Source organism: Microtus oregoni, unplaced genomic scaffold, assembly GCF_018167655.1.
Source record: "Microtus oregoni isolate MIOR12 unplaced genomic scaffold, Mior012 000073F_ref0000255, whole genome shotgun sequence".
Lineage (NCBI taxonomy): Eukaryota > Metazoa > Chordata > Mammalia > Rodentia > Cricetidae > Microtus > Microtus oregoni.
The window spans coordinates 3211537-3227330 of NW_024543986.1; the positions used below are offsets into that span (position 1 = coordinate 3211537).

General features: G+C 47.2%; 1 protein-coding gene across 1 annotated transcript in view; it reads right to left on the reverse strand.

Moving 5' to 3' along the window:
* The window catches only part of LOC121441138 (ETS-related transcription factor Elf-4-like), a 36201-nt gene extending 20876 nt beyond the window's left edge, over nucleotides 1-15325 (reverse strand). Inside the window, exon 1 of the mRNA XM_041642273.1 lies at nucleotides 15276-15325. The gene's annotated coding sequence lies outside the window, so the exon portion shown is untranslated. The remainder of the gene's footprint in view (nucleotides 1-15275) is intronic.
* Nucleotides 15326-15794: the final 469 nt, after the last annotated feature.

Below are 15794 nucleotides of genomic sequence, written 5' to 3' on the forward strand. Positions count from 1 at the left end.
ATTCCAGGGATTTAACATGGGTTTCCAGGCTTCCACAGCAAATGGTTTTCATGCTACGTTACCTCACAGAGCCAAGATATATTTGTAATTGTTTTTCTATGTCTTTATTAGTTCTTTGAGAATTCCATATGGTATGTTTTGATCATATGGACCCCTAACTCTTCTAAAATTCACCTCTTCTTTCCTATCCACCCAGCTTTGTCATTTTTTTTAACCCATCAAGACAAATTTGTGCTGCCCAAATATTCTTGGATGTGTGAACCACTACCAGGGATTAGTTACACGTTTAGATATTTTGTTTCTGCATGTCTGTTTGTTTGGAAAGAGGGTCTCATATAGTCCGGGTGGACCTCAAACTCACTGTGTAGCTAAGGCTGGCCTTGAACGATCCTCCTGCTTCCACCTCCCAAGTGCTGAGATTACAGGCACACATCACCAAGCCTGGTGAAAACTATTATCTTTCTAAAACTTTTAGAAATCTCTGTGGCCCAGAGAAGGGTCTGCTCAAGGCCACATATAAGCAGATGACTTTTGATTTATGACTCTGAGGTTCTTTCCTCCTTTCAGGCATCCTGTAGCCTGTAGCTAAGGCTGGCCTTGAACGATCCTCCTGCTTCCACCTCCCAAGTGCTGAGATTACAGGCACACATCATCAAGCCTGGTGAAAACTATTATCTTTCTAAAACTTTTAGAAATCAGTGTGGCCCAGAGAAGGGTCTGCTCAAGGCCACATATAAGCAGATGACTTTTGATTTATGACTCTGAGGTTCTTTCCTCCTTTCAGGCATCCTGTAGCCTGTAGCTAAGGCTGGCCTTGAACGATCCTCCTGCTTCCACCTCCCAAGTGCTGAGATTACAGGCACACATCACCAAGCCTGGTGAAAACTATTATCTTTCTAAAACTTTTAGAAATCTCTGTGGCCCAGAGAAGGGTCTACTCAAGGCCACATATAAGCAGATGACTTTTGATTTATGACTCTGAGGTTCTTTCCTCCTTTCAGGCATCCTGTAGCCTTCAACAGGGTTAAGTACAGATCCAGTGAGTATGCAGGGTATGTCCAGGCCTCTGTGGGAGGCCTGGGGCCTGGACCTCCCACACTAAGGAAGATGGTGGGAAGCTTTTCAGGGCAAGGGCTTGAATTTCATGCCTGCTGTCAGGTGACCCAGCCCCCGTGCCTCTGAATCGCAGTTTCCCCATCTGTAAAGTGAAATATACAGGTCTGCTGATCTCTGCTAAAGGCTGCACGGGATCTGACCCTCTGAGGTTCTAATTAAAAGGCACTGCAAGACAGAGCTGAGCGAGCATCAGCCGCATGACTCTTCTTTGCGGAGGGCCGCAGGAGGCTTTTGACACAATTGACACAATCCTATGTTCCAATCGATGTTCCTCACAGACAGTAAAGGTGATGATTTTTCCCGTAAGAAACAAATTCTCTCAGACAATTGCTCTGGACAGTTTCTCCATGGGGGTATTTTGGCTCTAATCGTCCCACCATCACACACAAACACCTTCTCAGCAGTGGTAGATGGTACAGCAACCCATAACAGAGACCCATGAGCAACCCATAACAGAGACTGATTGATCATGTCCCATATCAGAAACGAAGATCCTGGCTTAATGCCCAGGCAAGCAGCCCTATCTTGTACCGAGGAGTTTGCCTCCCTATCATAGTGGAGGTAGCAATCACTGGTGGCCACCTCTCTAGCCCCTACTGGACAGGATGTTTCCACATCAAGCCCCACTTCCTGTAGCTAGGCCTGGGCTCCAGTTTCCCCTCTTCTCCTGCCATCTGGTAGCCTGCCCTCTGCCCCCCCCACTTGCTGGGTGTTTACAGGACGCCTTATCAGCCTGGGGAATCTGGGCCTCACCCAACCAGGGCCCCGCCCAGCCCAGACAGCCTGCCCAGAGCCCTACCTGCTCTTTCATCTGCCCCAAGCCCCCTGGCAGGCAAGGGGTGTGGAGGAAGGCTTGCTGCCTGGCACCAGCCCTTAGTGCCTGGGGCCCTGCCTGGTGGGTTAAAACCTGACTGACTATTCATAGTGCTTTATCCAGCTTGCCCAGGCTGGGGAGGGCAGGCATTCTTTTTCCAGTTGGCATCTCTATCTGCAGGCTATGGAGACAATAATAAAATGCCTGAAGGGCTGGGGAGAATTTACTTAGCCTTCAGTGCCTTAGCCACCAAGAAATAAGCCAGGGAAGCACTATATGGGAAGGTTCTGAGAAGTCCAGGCAGGCTGCTTCCAAACTGGAATGATACTGGCACTCCACTATGAATAACAGAAACTAAAGATGGAGCTGAATAGAAGGCTGTAGGCTGAGGATGGTAGCACGGGTGAAGTTCAGGAATCCTTTCAAACAGCCTTGCTCTCCACTCAGGCTTCAGAGCCTAAAGTCTCTACATATCACTCCAAGATCTGGTCACACACAAAATGACAAGATGAGACAGAGCTAACCTCGGAGCAAGTCAAAGGTTCTCTCCTCAGAACACAAGGGCCTAGCAATTTGTTCTCAAATGTATTCTAAACCAAGGACACAGAAGTGGCAGGCAAATGATGCTGCAGGTGATAAGATTTCCCTTCCAGCCTCTTTCTCAAAAATCTCTAGGTTCAGACCTACCCGTAGGCAAGGCCCACAAGGATAAGGACTTTTCACTGAATCTGGCCAAGTCTCACTCTAGGAGTCAAAGCTATGGTTCAAATTCCACTCATCTTCACAGGCTCCTGGGGGTGTTTTTTTCATTGACAAATGATTAAGCTATCTATCAATTGATTGTTATATAGGGCAGGAGATTGAAACATTCAAGTGAATACCAGACATGTTTAGTGAGAAATATAGCACCTGGAAGGCAGAAGCAGGGGGATCTCGTTGAGTTCCAGGCCAGCCAAGGTACATAGAGAGATCCTGTCTCAAAAAAAGTGACTCGTATTTCAGGGCTGGAACTGCTGTTCAATTGGTAGACCACTTGCCTAGCATGCATGGATCCTTAGTTCCATTCCAAGCATCACAAACTGCTGTGATGCACACCTGCAATCCCAGCACTGAGGAGCTAGAAACAGGGGGATCAGAAGGCTATGCCCATTCTGTTACATAATGAATTTGAAAGCAATTTGGACTATATGAGACCCTATCCCAAAATAAATAAGCTGAGTGCCGAGCAGTAGTGGCGCACACCTATAATCCCAGAACTCAGGAGGCAGAGGTAGGTGAATCTCTGAGTTCGAGGCCAGCCTGGTCTACAGTGTGAGTTCCATCCAGGACAGCCAGGGGTACACAGAGAAACCCTGTCTTGAGAAACAAAACCAAAACCAAAATAAAACAAAACAAAAAGCTGGGGAGCAAATGTTACATCACAAAGAAATGTTATGAGAACAGTCTTCTAGCTCAAGAATCCAATTTAAGACATTTGTAGTGGCACACTTGAACTGTTTGGTCCCAGTATTTGGGAGACAGAGGCAGATGGATCCCAGTTGAGTACAAGATCGGATAGAACTACATGGTAAGGCCCTCTCTCTCTCCCTCCCTCCCTCCCTTTCTCCCTTTCTCTTTCTATACATATATAATACATGGAAAACTCTGCTAAAATAGTTTTGCCATTAGTGTCACATGGTTCTTGAAATCTCAGGTTCTCATTCTCTAGGAGGAGATTTCATGACTCTCAGCGCTCTTACAGGCTTACTATCTGGTTCCCATTTCTTCCCTCTATCAAAAAATTTTGGCTGAAATCCCATCTCTACAGAAACAGTCTTTCCTACCAGTTAGAAGTGGAGCGAGGAGAAGCTTTTTGGTCGATATATGTTATATGAAAGAATAATAAAAAAATAAAGTTTCACATAAAAATAAATTAAAAAAGATAAAACTCAAACCAATTAGTGTTGATATGTTGGTAGCTGATACCGCATGAACAGGTCATTTCTCTCCTGAACACATTCCTTTTTCCTTGACACCAGGTCTCACTATGGAGCCGAGGCTGGCTTTGAATTCACAATATTGCTGTCTGAACTTCCCAAGGGAAGAGATTACAGGTCTATACTGCCATGCTCGGTTTTCCCTTTGTTGTTTTCTTTATTGTTTCTATGTTGAGACAGCATCTAGTTGTGTTGCCCAGATCTAGTTGTGTTGGCCTCAATCTCCTGAACTGAGGCTCAAACAATCCTCCCTTCTCAGCCTCCCACATAGCTGCACTCGGCTTGCATTTTCATTCTCAGACACCATCGAGAGACTTTTACCTAAGGTGTCAGGGTAAGTAGAAGGGTGGGGCAGTCAGTAGGTGAGCTTGTTGGTGGTGGTGTCTCTTGTCCCATCATCAACTTCCCATGCCAGTGATCTCTGTTATGAAGCTATAGGGGAGGAAGTGTGAAAGCCTGAAAAAAGCTAAAAGCTGTGCTCCTCTTTACTGGGAGTAAGAAAGATCAAGTTCCACTCTTGGTCCTGCCTCTACCTAACTCCTCCCTCAGCCTCTGAGATGGTGCCAACTTCTTCAGGACACACATTGAGATCTGTGGCTATGGCCACAACCAGCTGGACTCCGACTCAGCAGAGCCCCAGAGTCCAAACTCATCTGATGTGGGAGTGATTTCTTATTAATAAAGAAACTGCCTAGACCCATTTGATAGGCCAGCCCTTAGGTAGGCAGAGTAAACAGAACGGAATGCTGGGAGAAAGAAGCTGAGTCAGGGAGTCGCCATGATTCTCCCACTCCAGACAGACGCAGGTTAAGATCTTTCCTGGTAAGCCAGCTCGTGGGCTACACAGATTAATAGAAATGGGTTAGATCAATATGTAAGAGCTAGCCAATAAGAAACTGAAACTAATGGGTCAGGCAGTGTTTAAAAGAATACAGTTTCTGTATAATTATTTCGGGTAAAGCTAGCCATGCGGGCGGCCGCATGCCAGGGACGCAGCCCTGCCGCTTGTAACACAACACTCATCTAACTTGGTTTCCAAAGGTCCTTAGCAGTCTGACCCCACCCTACCTACTCAGCCTCGTTCCCATGATTTCCCAACTCAAGCTGGGCTTCTAGCCCAGTGGTCTCCTCATGGTCCCCTGAGGGAACATTCCAGCCTCATTCATGGAATTTCTCAGGCTTGCCATCCCTTAGTGATCCTTTTTGTCTAATCAAACAGTACCCATCTAGCAAGGTCCCAAACATGTCCCCTAAACTCACAGAGCTGTTTATGTTCTAGTAATTACAATCTACACCCACAGAGCCCCCCATTAAACTCCCCAGAGACTTTAAGTTCTGTCACAAGATCTATTTTAGCCCACGTGGTCTTGAATTGCTGATTATTTCATGTGTATCTTTTCTTTCTCCAGCAGGCGGTAAAACGCATGAAATCATGCTGTATTTGATTTTCTTTTGTTTCCAACCTACATCTGACCATCCATGAATTAAACCCATGAAAACTGTCAAGATACAGGTCCTAAATGATTTTAGGATTACAGTATAGAAGTACATCTAGAAGTATAGTTGTCCTGCAGTTGGGAGACAAAGGACTCAAGGAACTCAGATATTACTTTTCCTCTCTGGCTGGAAGCTTCTGTTAGAGGAGCAAATGACAGATCACTTTGTTTGCCCAAGCATCATTGAGGAGGTAGTGGATAATCAAGCTATCATCAAAAGCATTACTTTTTTGGTACAAAATCACAGTCCCACCCTGGGAATATTGGGTTCTAGTCACATCACTGTACCTTTGGGAACAGTGTCATGATTCTGTACCAGGTCTAAGATCCAAAATGATGTGAGATAATGGGATATGAGAAAAACTATATGAGGCCAAAAATTTGTTGTTTTTGGTGTGTGTGTGTGAGAGAGAGAAGGGGGTAACAACGTCTTGCTCTATACCTCAAGCTGACCTCAAACTCATCGTTCCATGCCTCAGCACACAAATAGTTAGGACTACAGGCATGTGCCACCATGGCCAGCTAAACTTTGATTAATGAGGTCTGCTATCTTGGCAGACATGGTTGAAAGGGGATAATATAGGCATTCATACAACAATGTATGAAAGAAATCTTGGATTTATCACCCAAAATGGGCAAAACCAAAGCCTTATTCTACAAATGTAAAGTTAAAGTACCCATTAGCCACAGAACATCACTAAAAAGAATCATCTAAAACAACAGTAATATCGAGCACACACCTGACTATAAGATTCAAAAGCAAAGAACTGGAGTAACTTTCAATAACTAGTGCAAATAGGGTATATTCAAGTATTAAAAAATTATACAGACAGTTTTAAACTTCTTATGGTATTGCAAAGGACTTAAAGCAGACAAAATCTGGGCTGGCAAGACAGCACAGCAGATGATGACCTAAGTTCATTCCCTAGAACCTACCATGAGGAGAGAACGATTCCCAAAAGTTGTACTCTGACCTCCACATGTACTTGGTGGTGTGAGTGTGTGCTCACACTCACATATGTGTCAACACACATCTACATCCACGCACACACACTAAAAATTTTAAATTATTTTAAAAATGATCAAAATAAGGCTGGGAAAGTTCTTTCATAGCCCACACAAAGCTCTGGATCTCCATACTGAAAAATTAACTCAAAATGTATCACAGACCAAAATTTGAAGCCTAAAATTATAAAAGAAAACATATGATGAAATAGTTGTGATTTAAGCCCAGGCAGAACCCTTAGATGCAGTACTGAAAGCATGATCTATAAAAGGAAAAATGAAGGCTTAGGACATAGTTCAATGGTAAGGCACTTGCCTAAGTACGAAAAGACTTGAGGTTCAATTCCCAGCTCAATAGGGAAAGAAAAATAGTGATTAGTTGCATTTTGGCTAAGACTGAGTGCAAAACTAAAGACTTCTAGAACTAGATTGTGGCATACAACTGTAATCCCAACACTTGAGAGGTGGAGGCAGAAGGATCAGAAAACAGAGAATGTTTATAAAGCAGGAATGTCATAGAGGTCTTGCAACTAGAGTCTATAAAGGACTTTATTGGCAAATAGACTTGAGCAGACATTTCACCAAAGAAGACATATAAATAATAAATAAGCACATGGAGAATGATTAAAATAGTAAATCATTAGGGAATGTAAATTGAAATTCCAATGTAACACAATGGCACATCTATGAAAATGGCTGAAGGTAGAAAGGCTACCCACCCACCCTTATATACCAGTGTTATTGAAGATGAACAACTTGGGCTTCTCATCCTTTGGGGGAGGGAACATAAAATGGTAAAGTCATTCTGAAAACAGTATAATGATTTCTTTAAAAGTAGAAGCTTCATTACTGTTATGATCTAGTTACTTCTATTCCAGGTATTTAACCAAAAGAAAAGGAAACTTATAGCCACAAAAAGATTTGCACACAGATGTCAGAGCAGCTTTGTTTGCAATGGTTTTTAAAAACTGGGAAAAAAGCATCAAATGTCCACAGGCGGATGAACAGATAAACAGTGTGTGTTTTATCCATACAATGGAATGCTACTTTGCAATAAAAAAGAATGAAACATCTGCCAGGCATGATGGTGTAAGCCTTTAATCTCAGAATTCTGGAGGCAGAGGTAGGCAGATCTCACTGAGTGAGAGCTGGCTGGTCTGCATAGTTGAGTTGTAGGGCCAACCAAGGCTACAAAGTGAGAACTGGACTCAAAAGAGGAAGGGAGGGAAAGAGGGAGAGAAAGTGAGGGAGAACAAACACTGATGTATACAAAAACAAGGAAGAGTTTTAACAAAAATATGCAGAGAGAAGCCAGACCAGAAAAGACTGCATGATTCCAATTATATGAAACTTTAGAAAATGCAAACTAATCTATAGTGACAAAAACCAGAGCAGTAGTTGCCTTAGAATGGGAAGCAGGATTGCTAAAGGGCACAAGGAAACTTCCCAGAAGCTCCACATATGCTAGCTCTCTCTTGAATGTGGCAATGGTTTCATGGGCCTGTACATATGTCAAATAGGATCAAATTGTGCACTTGGAAATATCTGCCATTTATTGTACATTGATATAACTTTAGTAAAGCTATTAAGTAAAATAAAAAGAAAAGGTGTCTTGGATTGTACAAAATAACAACCAGTGGGAGAACTATAGAATTAACCCTGCTGGCTGGTAGTGGTGCGCATCTTTAATTCCAGCACTCAAGAGGCAGAGGCAGGCGAATCTCTGAGTTTAAGGCCAGTTTAGTCCAGGAGCCAGGGCCACACAGAGAAACTGTGTCTAGAAAAACAAAAATAGAAGTTACTGTGAAAGAAAACACTGACTATGGTTTTGTCATTATGCGGCATTTCTTTGTTTACAGCATCACACTGCCTTGCCGTAGTAGCGAAGACAAAAAAGGCAGTATACATATTCTTTGATGCTACCAGTGGGAGTCTGATTCTGAACCTGGAACTTATCACACATGCTGATTGTGGTGGGCTTATGATGTTGTACCTCTGGCTTTCGTATGCCAATATGTTTTATCATGCAGCCTGGAATGCCCCTAGAACATAGCCAATGGTCTATCTTTCCTCTTTTGAAAGGCCACCTGTCCTTTCACCTCCAGGAATCCTTCCCCAGTAAAGCTAGGGAAGAAAAGTGATCTTTCTCCAGGCAAGTCATTAGTCCCACATCATGCAGCTGCTCACAGTAAGAGCACACATGTCCCTGACACTCTAGAATGGGGGTTGGAGTCTCTAAGAAGGGGTCTGGGTCTTTTTGCCCTTCTCTTTTTCATTTTTAGATCACTGTGGTGTTAAAAACCTGGTCACCTTGTGAGCTTGTAAAAAGATATCGGCTTTCTGCACAAGGATTTTCAGACCCAGAAGAGTTAGGTGAACCACTTTTATCCCAGAAAACACTGGAAAAACACAGATTACCACCTCAGTTTACACCTGAGTACCTCTGTTATCAGGTTATCAGGTATTTAGGGAGGTGAAGACTAATTGTCCTCATTGCTCAAGGCCTAGCTTCTTAGCCTAATGGGTGGAGACCAAGGAAGCCAGTAGCATGCTCCACTCAGGGCATGCTAGTCCCTTATATCCAGTTACAGCAGATGGGACCTCCAAGTAATCTCCTGGAGGGACTCTAGGAAAGGATCCTAAACCCCAAAACTCCCGGCCAAAGGCAATGCCCCAGCCTCAAACAAAGGCCTTTGGGCATTTGTCCAGCAGGCACCCAACATCTCTGTAAACTGAAAGGAGGGAAAAACAAATCAAGCAGTGGTAAGCCCAGAGTTGGCCAACTGGCTTCCAGAGTTCTACCCTCAGGAGGCAAACAACAAACCGATGATTGCTAAACCATCCCCAGGGGTAGAATGCTATGCCTTCTCTCCAAGGAACAAACTTCCTCTGATTTCTTCTTCTTCTTCTTCTTCTTCTTCTTTTTTTAAAGACAAGGTTTCACTTCGTAGCTGAGGCTGGCTTGGAACTTGCTATATAGGCCAAGCAAGCCTTGAACTCTCCATTTTCCAGCTTCAGCTCCAAAAGTGCCAAGATGGCAGCTGTACAGCATTACACCTAGCTCATTTCTGATTTCCTCAGTGAATATTCAAAATGAAAATAATGAAGACAGGAAAAATGGCGATATTAATACAAATATTAAAAACTTAAGCCCCACTCTTTACACATGTGTGGGGGAGGGTGCCAGGAATCATATGTGGAGGTTAGCAGGTAATTTGCAGGAATGGTTCTCTCTTTCCACCATGTGGATTCCAGGGACTGAGCTTAGGTTCACCCACTGAGCCACTTTGAAGACTCAAGCTCCACTCTTTGAAAAAGATTGATTAGTCATTAATGTGTGCTATGTGTGTGCTTTTGTGAATGTGTGTGTTGGGAGGGGTGTCTGCAGAGCCAGAAGAAAGTGGCAGACCCCCTCAAACTGGAGTTACAGGCAGGTGCAAGCTGCCTGACATGAGTTCTGGGGTCTGGAGCTTCTGGCAACCATGAAGAGCAAGCACAAGCTCTTATCCACGGAGCCATCTCTCTAGCCCCTCAAGCTCCAATATTAACTGCAGGACTGTCTACCACTCAGAATGGCTTTGTAGATAATGCACACACAAACATGCACGCACATGCACATCCACATATGCTGATTCTTCCATATTCCCTCTTTATCTTTCATAATTGCACACTTAACAAAAATGGTAGCAGAAAAATCTGCAAAATCCTGGTGTTTTCAGGAATGGGGTGGCATATCCTGCCAGAACTTCTGGGAAAGTGGTAATCCAGAGATCTTGGAAAAGTCTGAGGCATGTGAACAGGGAAAAGATTGTATGACTGGCAACAATAATCTCAGCCCAGAACTGATAATATCAGAGAATATTTATTGGGTGGGTACAATGTGCAAGGTAACATGCTCAGTGTTTTACTACATTAACTCATTCTTCCTGTGACATGGACAGTGAGACCCAGAGAGATTAAGTCAATGAGTCCATTGTCACACAGCCAGAACCTGGCAGGTCTGGGATATGAATGAATATAGATTGTGCACCCCTCCTGGAGACAGAAATGCTTATTGAGGAAGATATTGTGTCAGACTAGAAGAAGGCAGGTAGACTAAGAGGCAAGAAGTATTCGCAGTGGACAAGGAATGGCCTACCCTCAGGTAGGAACTTAAGGCAAAGCTTGTTCAACTTGAATCACCTACTTAACCTCTTGATGTTTTGTTTTGTTGTGGCAGGGTGTCTCTACTATGTAGCCCTGGCTATCCTGGAAAGCTATATGTAGACCAAGCTGGCCTCAAACGCAGAGATTGCTGCCTCTGCCTCTCAAGTGCTGATATTACACGTATGTGCCACCACACTCTTGTTTCTTGTTAGCCTCTTTGAGAAATGTTCCAGAACTTTCCTTGAAGACTCTGCTACACAAAACACCCTTCTCTGCTGCCTGAGCCTCCCCCTTCGTCTGGGAACAGGCTGGGTCTCTTTGTCAAGAAATCACCATATGACACAATTTCCCAGTTCAAATCAGGGCATTCTAGTAGGTTCCTTTAGGTGTTTAAATTCATGGAGGAGAGGCAAAGCCAGAAGAAGCAAGGAGAGAACAAACTGATGTGGAGTGGAGGTAGTCCAGGTGTTCTCATCCAACTAAACCTAACAAGAGCCAAAGCCCTCTTCCCATCCAGCCACGGAAGACACAAAAGGAAAACAAATACATGGTGAATTTTTGGTGGTCAGGCACAAATGTGGGACTCTCTTGACTTCAATTCCCAGCTGGCTGGGAGAGGAGGTAGTGATGAAAATCTCTGCTCTCTACCTCCAGGGTTCCAGAGAAGTCTCAAAACCCGGCGAAAGGTTGGAGCTAGGCAGCCCATTTCTCCTGTGAACTACTGTAGCATGTCAGGTTTGATGGCTTCTACCTCTCACTTCCCCTGCTTCCCTCCCTCCCTTCTCGCCTAGCCTGCCTGTGTTGGAGGGTGCAGTTCATAATGAGATCCTCTCAGCTTGGGTGGCAGGGAAGCCTGACCACCCTTTGTGTATTATCAATACAGGCTGGCTCACTGTCTAGGCCAGCCATTTTGTATGTCCTGAAGTGGAGATCGAGGTCTGCACGAAGCCACCCACACTCACTGACCTGCTCTTTTATGTGACATGCATTTACCAAACAATCATCCAGGCTTCGAAGGTCAGTCCGTGGCTAGGGAATAGAGAGAAAAGGCGTCTTTTCTCCCTTTTCTGCTCAGCCACATCTCCCCCTCGCTGCCCCCGCCCCCTTTCAAGGTCTAGCTCTCACTGGAATCCCTCACAAAGCCTTCCCTCCCTCCTCTAGCTGCTGCTGACCTCAGAGTCCTGGCCATGCTGGCCTCTGCTCCAACAAGTACAATTAGCACCTGACCAGCCCCTGGACTGGCTGCTTGTCCTCGCCTCTGATTGTTTCAGCTCTAGCGTCATCTTAGTCAGCTTTGCTCCACCACCTCCTTCCCTCAGCTCCCCCACAGCTCCTAGCGCAGGTTGGGCACACAGTAGGTGTTAATAAATGGCTGCTGAATTGAAACTCAGCAGCCCCTATGAGGTCAGATCCCTCATAAGCACCCCGACCAGCAGTTTCTTGGCAACCAGCGCTGGGGCCCAAGCTACAGGGCATTAGCAGCACAGCCGCTATTACAGGACACACGAGGCTCAGCAGCCAGAGATTTGCAGGCAGGTTGGTGTTGATGAGAAAAGCCCCTGACCCCTAGGAAAGAGCCTGTGGGATTCTGGGTACCTTTCATGAGTTTCTTTTCTCCCCTGCAGAACTAGTTTTCAGTCTGCGAACCACAGAGGGAATAAATTGGCAGTGAAGCCAGGGACCTTTTTGCAGCTTAGAGGACCAGGAGTGATAACCAAGGCCAGGTTGGGGTCAGGCCCAGAACAGAGGAGCGAGGGTTGCCGAAGGCTCTTCTTAGTTCAGCAGGGGACCCTGGGATGTGAAGGAGGCATGCCAGCTTGTGAGCCCTTCTGTTCCACAGAGATTTGGGGGTGTTTGGGAGGGGTCCTAAGTAATGCCATCCTGCCCTGACACCCAGTAAATTACGGTCCAGATGCCTGCTACTTGCAGCCCCTGCATGTGCCCACTTTCCCTTCCTTCTCCTTCTCTGAAACCTTAGGGCAGTCTTGAGGGAGAGATAGCATCCAGACCAGGACAGAGCCATCGTCCCCATGAAAGGAGAAGCCTTTAGTCTGGGATGCCTGGCTCCCCATCCTGGCCCAGGAATTTGAGTTTGGCTTTATTTCTATTTTGTAAATTTATTTTGTGTATGGGTGTTTGGGCTGTATGCACATCTGTGCATCACACCTGTACCTGGCGCCTAAGGAGGTCAGAAGAAGATGTCAGAATCCCTGGAACCGGAATTACAGATGGTTATAAGACACCATGTAAGTGGGAGGAATCAAAAACAGCAGTGCTCTTAACTGTTGAGACAACTCCTTTAGTTTGGCTTTAAACTACATTATTTACACAGTGTATCCACTCTCTCTAGACTCCTACATCCTACCACCGTTTCAGCCTACAGACTACCCTGAAAGGCAAGTGGTGTCCTCCTCATAGCCACATTTTCTCTGCTGACACTTCAACAGGGGCCAGCTCAGTACTAGGACCAGGTCCCAGCAAATGTTTGCTGAGTTGAATCTTAGGCACTGTATTAGCCATATCATAACGCCAGTTCCTGTGTGCTGTGTACCACACAGTGTTCTAATAAGCAGCCTATATGTATGAATGTATTTGTTCCTCTCCAACTTTATAAGGTAAGTCTCTCTTGCCACGTAAGGAAATTAAGGCATTCAACTGACTTGGGGCACATAACCAGAAAAAGGACAAAGCTGGGGTTTCAACCCAGACAGGCTAGCTCTAGTGACTGGGGGCAGAATGAGAAAGTTGGGGAAACCCAGGAGTAAAGGGTTTCCTGGGAAAGCCATACTCTCAGCCAGTGGCTGACTGGGCCTTACTGGGTCCAAAACCCTAAAATTTTGCAACATTAGAGGTTATTTTGAGTATGTTATAAATCAGCCTCATTTTTAAGCCCCAAAATATAGCAGATGAGGCTGAGGCTGTTGTGCCATCACTTAGCACTATGTGAAGAAGGCTGGGTTCAGGGTCCCCAGATTAGCCAGGGGTGGGCACTAGTTCCTGAGGAGCCAGCAAAACAGTACAGTGGAGGGAGGAATGCCAGGCATAGCTGCAAACAAGCCACTCCTTCGGCTCACAGAGAGAGGCTGGATGAGGGTGGCAATGGTGGAGCCTGCTTCATATACAACCCCCTACACACAGACACACACACACACACAGAAAAACAAAAAACACACAAACAACAAACAAATAAAAAAACACAAGAGATGACTGGCTTTGAACCCAGCACCGGAGACACTCATATGCAAGGCAACTCCTTATGGCAGCTCCAGGTTGTTGCTGATAACCTCTGCACACCTAGAGACAGCTCCTGCGAGCCTAGTTTTTGTTTTTGTTTGTTTTTTTTTTCTGCACTGGGTCAAGGAAGTACTTTCAAACTGGGGAAATCTTGCAACTGACTGACATTCTTCCTTGACTGACCTACAAATTTCCTGGGTAGTTTTGATACCAAAGCATTGTCTCCCCAAAGAGGAGAGAGCTAGATAGGTTCCCTTCACCTCCCTCCATCCTGGCATTCAGGCCAAGCAAAGGTCAGCTCACAGGAGTTGAGTCCCTAATGGGTGTGCCCACCAGCTGTTGGAGCCAGCTGTGGTGGCTCAGGCCAGGGGTGGTGACCTCACTTCCGCTCTTACCTCCTTAGAACTCCTCCCATTTGAGGCCCCACCAGGCCAAAATCGAGAAGTCCAAGGTTAACTGTTACTCCCCACTTTAAGAGCTAATTAAAATGATTAGCTACAATGAACTGTCAAACATTAACTAGAAGAAGCTGCAGGACCAGACAGGCCTCTATCTCAGGGAGAGGGATGAGGGGAAGGAATCAAGGGCCATCAAAACGCTGGGCTCCTCAGCTGGGGTGCGGTGGAAGTTGGGGGCACCCAAGAGAAACCCGCTGGGCCGAGGTGCCAAGGGGTCAGGAGGTAACTCCTCAGGAAGTCTAAATCCCAGGCCCAACCCCGACGAAAGGGCAGCAAAGTTTAGGGGTACCGTGGAAGGGACAGGAATTCATAAAGTGATTGTCAGCTCAGCAGTCTCTGAACCGCCAGAGCCAGACTCTGGCATTGGGGACCTTTGCGTTGTGCGGTGGCTGAGTCCCCTCAGAAGTATCAGGGGAGGAGGCCCAGAGGCGGGAGAACCTTGGAGAGCGGGAACGCGGGAACCGGAAGCCTGGCGGCTGGCTCACATGGAAACTCCAGCCCCTGCCAAGAGGTCTCTATTTTGGCAGTTCAGGTCTCCAAGTCATAGGTTTACGTGCGAGCCTGCGAGCATGTGTGTGTGTGTGTGCGCGCGCGAGTGTGTGTGTGTGTGTGTGTGCGTGTCTAAAGCGCCTGACTGTGAAAGCCCTAGGGGCCACCGGTTCAACCTTGTCGCTCCAGTCTGCTCAACCTCCTACCCACAGGCGCTGAGATTTGAGGGGGGTGGGGGGCGCTGCAGTAACCACGGGCCCTTCCACGGAGCCTTAGCCGCCCAGAGCTGAAGAAGGCTTCTGCCAATCCCTTCAACTTGTCACCGCAGGAGCCCGGGCTCCACAGGGTACCCGGCGGAGCGAGGCGAAGGCAACTCTTCTCAAGCCCTGGCTGACACGCCCTTCTCGCACCCCGCCCCGCCCCCGCCCGCCCGCCAGCCACCAACCGACCCTACTCCCTGGCCTCGGCGCCCTTAATTCCCCCACTCAGGCAAACTTTTCGAGGTCTCCCCGCGTCCCAAGAAGCGGCGCCATCGACGTACCTGAGGTCCGCTGGTTTGCCGCTCGGGTTCAGTCACACGGCCGCTCCTCGCCCGAGCGCTCCCCTCCCCGTCCCAGGGCTCGGGGGACCCGCGTTCCCACCCCCTGCCAGGCCGCCTTCTCCCGCCTTGAAAGCGGGGGGCTCCAGGCAAGTGGCGCCTGCAGCTCGGCGCCGCCGAAAGGAGAAGTGGAAGTTGAGCTAGGCTCCTGGTCCGTCCTCGCGGCCGCCCGCCCTCCCGCCCGCCCGCCGGGGGCCGCCGTCGCCCGCCCTTCTTCCCCTCCCTCCTTCTCTCCTCGGGGGCCCGCCTGCCCCCACCGCCCCGCGCCCGCCCGTGACTCACCTCGGCGCCGGGGCAGGCTGGTCCGGGCGGGCAGGCGGGCGAGGCGAGGCGCAGGGCTCTCCCACACGTCGCGCCGCCGCCAATGGCAAAGTTGGAGGGCGAGATGCAAACACCAGGTGAGACGGCGGGCGGGCGAGCGGGCGGCGGTGGCGCCTGGGCTGAAAAGGGAGCCGGGGTGGC